Genomic DNA, 6,083 nt, shown 5'->3' with positions numbered 1-6,083 from the left:
CTAAAAAGAGATTCTTGAAAATGAAGGCATCAAAGTTTTGTATTATAGACAATGTTTTATTTTGGAAAAATCATGAAGGTATTTTGCTAACTTGCCTAATTCAGGATGAAACTAACAATGTACTCAAGGAATTTCATGCAGGAGACTGTGGAGGACACTTGTATTGGAAATCAACAGCTGATAAAATCCTAAGGGCTGGATTTTATTGGCCTTCCCTGTTTGCTAATGTGAAAAATTTTGTAATATCTTGCCACAAATGCCAGATCTTTGAAGGCAAGAGAAAGTTGTTACCTTTACCCCTCAAACCTATTTCAATTGAAAGACCATTCCAACAATGGGGTTTAGACTTTATTGGTGAAATTCACCCTTCCTCTTCTGGCCAACACAAGTGGATTTTGATTGCCACAGACTATTTTACTAAATGGATAGAAGCCATCCCTTGTAGGCAAGCAAATGACTCAATCATCATGCAATTCTTAGAAACCAACATCTTGTCTAGATTTGGCTGTCCAGAAAAAATTATTACAGACAATGTTGCTGCTTTCAAATCCAAAAGGATGATCAATTTTTGCCATAAGTACCACATTACCTTGGGCCATTCCACAGCATATTACCCTCAAGGTAATGGCCTAGCTGAATCATCCAATAAAAGCCTCATTAACATCATCAAAAAGGTCTTGGAGGAGAAAAAAAAGAATTGGCATAAGAAGCTTGTAAATGCACTATGGGCAAACAAATTGACCACCAAAAGATCTATTGGTACAAGTCCATATGAATTGGTATATGGTCTGGAGGCTGTGTTCCCCTCCTCCTTGGGAATCCCAGTGATCAAGTTGCTGCAAGAAATACAAGCAGAACCTAATGATATGCAAAGAAGGATCAATCAAACTATTCACTTGTAGCAAACAAGAGAAGAAGTATATCAGAGAACCCAGGTTTTGCAAGATAAACTCAAGAAGATCTTTGACAAAAGAACTAAAGCTGAAGATTTCTTCATAGCAAACAAAGTGCTGAAGTGGGACTCCAGGAGGGAGGATAAAGGGAAACATGGGAAATTTGATTTTCTTTGGAAAGGACCATTTGTTATTCAAGTTGTACAAGGTAACAACACCTATTTTTTAAAGAGTTTGGATGGCACAGATACTGAGGAAGGCCCAGTCAATGGGCAAATGCTCAAGCACTATTTTGATTCCCTTTGATCAACATAACACAACTGTATATTGTACATAAATAGTTGTATTTCCATCAGTTTTTATTTACAACAATTAGATAAGGAACAAAATGCAGCAGATTTTGAGGAAAAAGTCAAGGAATTACACCACTTTTGGTGTATATTTTGAATTTACTACAAAAGATCAAGAAGAAATTGTTGGCATTATGATTCTGGTTTGGCTCTATGGTACAGGTGTTGTACTTGATGGCAACTCACTTAAGTGGCACAACTCTGTTCAGGCTCTCAAAATGATGGAAAATAAGAGGTTCGCAGGTGCATCGTTCAAAAGGTGCGGACCCGCAGGTTTGTCGTCCAGGAAGTGCGGTCAAACCCGCAGGTTCTCCGTTCAGAAGGTGCGGTCCCCCAGTTCACTCACTCCAATGCAGAGAAGCGCGCTCACGTGGGGTTTCTTATGTTTGGCCCTTGGTATTTAGCTCGTCGTTCATGATCCTATGGTTTTGGCCCGTGGTATAGGATCTAAATTATTGAACCCCGTTTTGGATCCCTTGTATTGGTTTTCGATGGTTTTGTCCCATGGTTTGCATAAGGGCTTGCCTATAAAAAGGAAAGGAAATCACTTGGCTATACATTTGTGAAATTTGAATATCTTAAGATCTGAAATTTTGGGTGATTGGTTCTAAAAGCTAGATCTAAATCAAGGAGAAAACTTAAGGCGAATCTATTGATAAGTCGTGATCTCTCGGGCGCATGATCAGATCTGTGGATCTGACTGTCTGTGGCACATTGGAGGACTGTTAACTTGGCCCTAATCAGAGGTTTGCAGGTGATCCACGGCGTGAGTGCGGGGGTACGCAGCGCAGGAGAAGGCGCAGTGCGGGGGTACGCAGCACAGCAGAAGGCGCAGTGCGAGGTACGCAGCGCAGAAGAAGGCACAGTGCGGAGGTACGCAGGGAAACAGAAGAACCAGTTGCGGAGGTACGTTGTCTAGCAGACAGTGCAGGTGCGGATCTGAGCAGAGGTACGCAGGGCAGCAGAACGAGTGGTGCGGAGATACGCAGAGCAGAAGACCGACCAGTGCGGATCTGCGCAGTTTAGACACAGAAGAGCTGCGGATATTCGCAGGCCTCTATTAGTGAAGTTGCGGACCTATCTTGAAACATTTGTTGGCTGTCTTTTATCTATTGCTGCAGAGTTTTGGGTTTAGATTTCTGGTATTACTTTTATGTTTACAACATTCTGAGAAGTTGGGTGATTCATTGGTTGATTGTATAAGGAGATTGGGTGATTTGCATGTACTTGATGATTATTTGATCTTCTTGGATCCAGTCTGAAAATTAATGAAATGTGGTCCTTAAAGAAGTAAAAGCACAAAGGGGGTTGTAACTCCCTTCCAGGAGAGACTGGAAAATGAGAGAGAGTTGTAGCTCTCTGCAGGTTGCAACCTACGTACTGGTAAAGGACTGCACCAGTACAAAATCCTTGTAAAAGAAGTTTCTAATTGAAAGAAGATAGAGACATATTGCAGCAGGTGGTTCTCACCCACATTGGGTTTCCAACTTATATCTGGTGTTCTTTGGTGTGCCTATCTATTTTTCTTGTTCGTGTTCATTATTATATGGTACTGGCATACAAATTAATGATCAATATCTGAAGAATAAATTAAAGTATAAATCTGGAAGGTATATTGAAAATAATTTGATAATACTGATTCACCCCCCCCTCTCAATATTATTTCCAACAATTGGTATCAGAGCCAAGTTCTTCTGAAGAAGCTTGATAGCTTGAAGGAAGTTATATCATCATGAGAAACTACAAAAGGGAAGCATCAATCATGCCATCGATTTTTGATGGGGCAAACTTCGTATATTGGAAGGTAAGAGTTACTGCCTATCTTCAATCTCTTGGTACAGAAGTCTGGGATATCATAGACACAGGGTATGCTTTTCCATCAGCAACTCCTACAGATCCGGCTGAGAAGAAGAAATATGAAACAAATGCAAAGGCAGTCAATACTCTTCTAGGATGTCTATCTCAATCAGAATTCGTGAAAGTTATGCAGTATAAATCCGCAAAAGAAATATGGGACAAGATTGTTCTGAGCTATGAAGGAGATGATCAGGTAAAACGAGCAAAACTTCAAACCCTCAGAATTCAGTATGAAAATCTCAAAATGTACAATGATGAAAGTGTGGCTAACTATTTTCTTCGTGTAGATGAGATTGTTAATTGTATGAAAAATTTGGGTGAAGAAATAAAAGAGGCTGTTGTGGTTGAAAAAGTTCTAAGATCTTTGTCCCCTAGGTTTGAATCTAAAGTTTCTGCAATAGAAGAAAAAGAGAATCTACAAAACCTTAAAATGTCACAACTGCACGGAATTCTAACTACTTATGAAATGAGGAAAGGAGGTCCATCAGACAGGAGAGAAGTTGCCTTCAAGGCTTCAGGCAAAGGAGAGTACTATGAGTCAGGACACGTGTCAGAAGAAGAAGAAGAATCAAATTTTGTTAGAAATCTTCAACGGGGTACTGGAAGATTCAGAGGTAAGTTACCTTTCAAATGTTTTGCTTGTGGAAGAGTAGGTCACTATGCTGCCAAATGTCCTCATAAGGATAAGATTGACAAAGGGAAGGAACCTGTTAGATGGAACAAGAAATAGAATGCAAATAAGAAAAGCTATTACACTCATGAAGACAGTGATGGACTATCAAATAGTGATGAAGATGAACGAGGTAATCACTATAAACTTTTAATGGCTTTTGAAGATGATGATTACATGGATGCTATAGATGTGGATGGCTTTTATGAAGAGATTTCTAGACTCAAGACATGTTTAGAAGAAAAGAATGTGATCATTGATACTCTGCAATTTCAACTTCATGAAAAAGAAAAATTTCTTGAAAAGTTAGAATGTGAAATTGTTGGCCTTAGAAAAGAAATTGAGAAAACAAAGGCTCTTAATCTTAAGTTTGTTAAAGGATCTGAAACTCTGGATGAGATTATCAATGTACAGCGTTCTCCACTAATCAAGACAGGTCTGGGGTATAATGGAGAAACATCTCAAGAATCCACCTCAAAGAGTTATCTCGATGCAGCAAGGAGGAATGAGCAAAGGCCCAATGGAGATCACCAAGTAAAACAGGGACGAATTACATCAAGAATAAACAAAGACTACCAGGTAAATCAGGGGCAATCCACCTTAAGGATAAACAAAAGCTACAACCAACCACAGGTAAAATCTTCTCAATTTGCCTCAAGAATGGATGACAATAGAAACTACAATCATTTGGCAGGTAGATTTGATAATCGCAAAAGTTTCTTCAATGGCCAATGTTTCTCTTGCCATAACTTTCGCCACAAAGCAGCTCAATGTGTTGCCTATAAAAAAATCATGACTAGAGAAGCTCAAAGACAAATAAATATGATTGGGATCACGAAAAGGAATTATAAAAACTTTTCAGCCCTTGAAAATGAAATTGAATGTTCTATTTGTAATAACTTTGGTCATGAAGATTATGAATGCAGGAGCAGGTTTTGGCAGACAAAGGAACAAGCCTCAAGTACCAAAACATGGAGAATAAAGGAACCACAACCAGAAATATGTGGGATAGCTTTTTATGTAGAAGGACAGGAAAATCAATGGTACATCGACAGCGGATGTTCGAAGCATATGACAGGTGTTAAAGAAAAACTTGAATCATATACTGCTTTAGAAAAGGGAAAGAAAGTTTCTTTTGGAAATGATACCCCTGCAGCCATAAAAGGAAAAGGCATTGCTTAGTTGAAAGAAAAGGTCAAAGCTGGAAATGTTTTGTATGTTGATGGCTTGAAGCATAATCTACTAAGTGTTAGTCAGATGTGCGATCAAGGAACCAAGGTAATATTTCGATCAAATGGATGTAGTGTTCGATATCTTGATACAGGAAAAACAGTGATCAAAGGCAGAAGAACTCCAAATAATCTATACATATTTGAAGAAGGACAACAACAATGCTATTTGAGCAAGGATGATGAACACTGGTTATGGCACCGGAGGTTGGGGCATCTAAGCTTTTCACAAATAAGGAAAGCATGCAAATACCAGGCAGTTCGTGGTCTTCCAGATATCAAAATTCCAGACAACACCATATGCAAATCATGTCAGTTTGGTAAGCAAACTAGAACTAACTTCCCTGAGAAGGAAGGATCAGCCAGTAGGCCTCTTGAACTAGTCCATACAGATGTATGTGGTCCATTTAGGACAAGGTCACCTCGAGGAGAAGAATACTTTATATTATTCATTGACGACTTCTCCAGGATGGTTTGGTTGGGACTCATGAAACACAAGGACGAAGCATTCGAAAAATTCAAATCTTTCAAAGCCTTGGCTGAAAACGAATCAGATCACAAAATTAAGTGCCTCAGGTCTGACAGAGGTGGGGAGTTTACCTCAAATGAATTTTTCGATTTCTGTGAAGAACATGGAATAAGAAGGGAATTATCTACAGCTAGGACTCCTCAGCAAAATGGAGTGGTGGAGAGGATGAACAGAACGGTTCAACAAATGGCTCGTGTTATGCTTGATGAATCTGGAACTCCCACAATTTTCTGGGGTGAAGCTGCATTTTTTGTGGTCATTATTCTCAACAAAACAAATGTTCGAGTAAATAGCACTCAAACTCCTCATGAGCTCTGGTATGGTGAGACTGCTTCGGTAAAGCATTTCAAAATTTTTGGGAGCAAATGCTATATTAAGAATAATGATGAACAACTTGGCAAACTTGAACCTAGAGCAGATGAAGGCATTCTCCTTGGTTATTCTCCCCACAACAAAGCATATAAGTGTTACAATAAAAGGCTTGGAAGAATTTTTGACAGCATTGATGTAGTGGTTGATGAAAAAGGATACATTCCTAGGCAAGTAAATTATGAA

Source organism: Pinus tabuliformis, chromosome 8 (genome assembly GCF_031772625.1).
Source record: "Pinus tabuliformis cultivar Carrire ecotype Pingquan chromosome 8, CPIR1, whole genome shotgun sequence".
NCBI lineage: Eukaryota > Viridiplantae > Streptophyta > Pinopsida > Pinales > Pinaceae > Pinus > Pinus tabuliformis.
The sequence above is the reverse complement of the archived record's forward strand: the minus strand, read 5'-3'. Positions refer to the sequence as shown.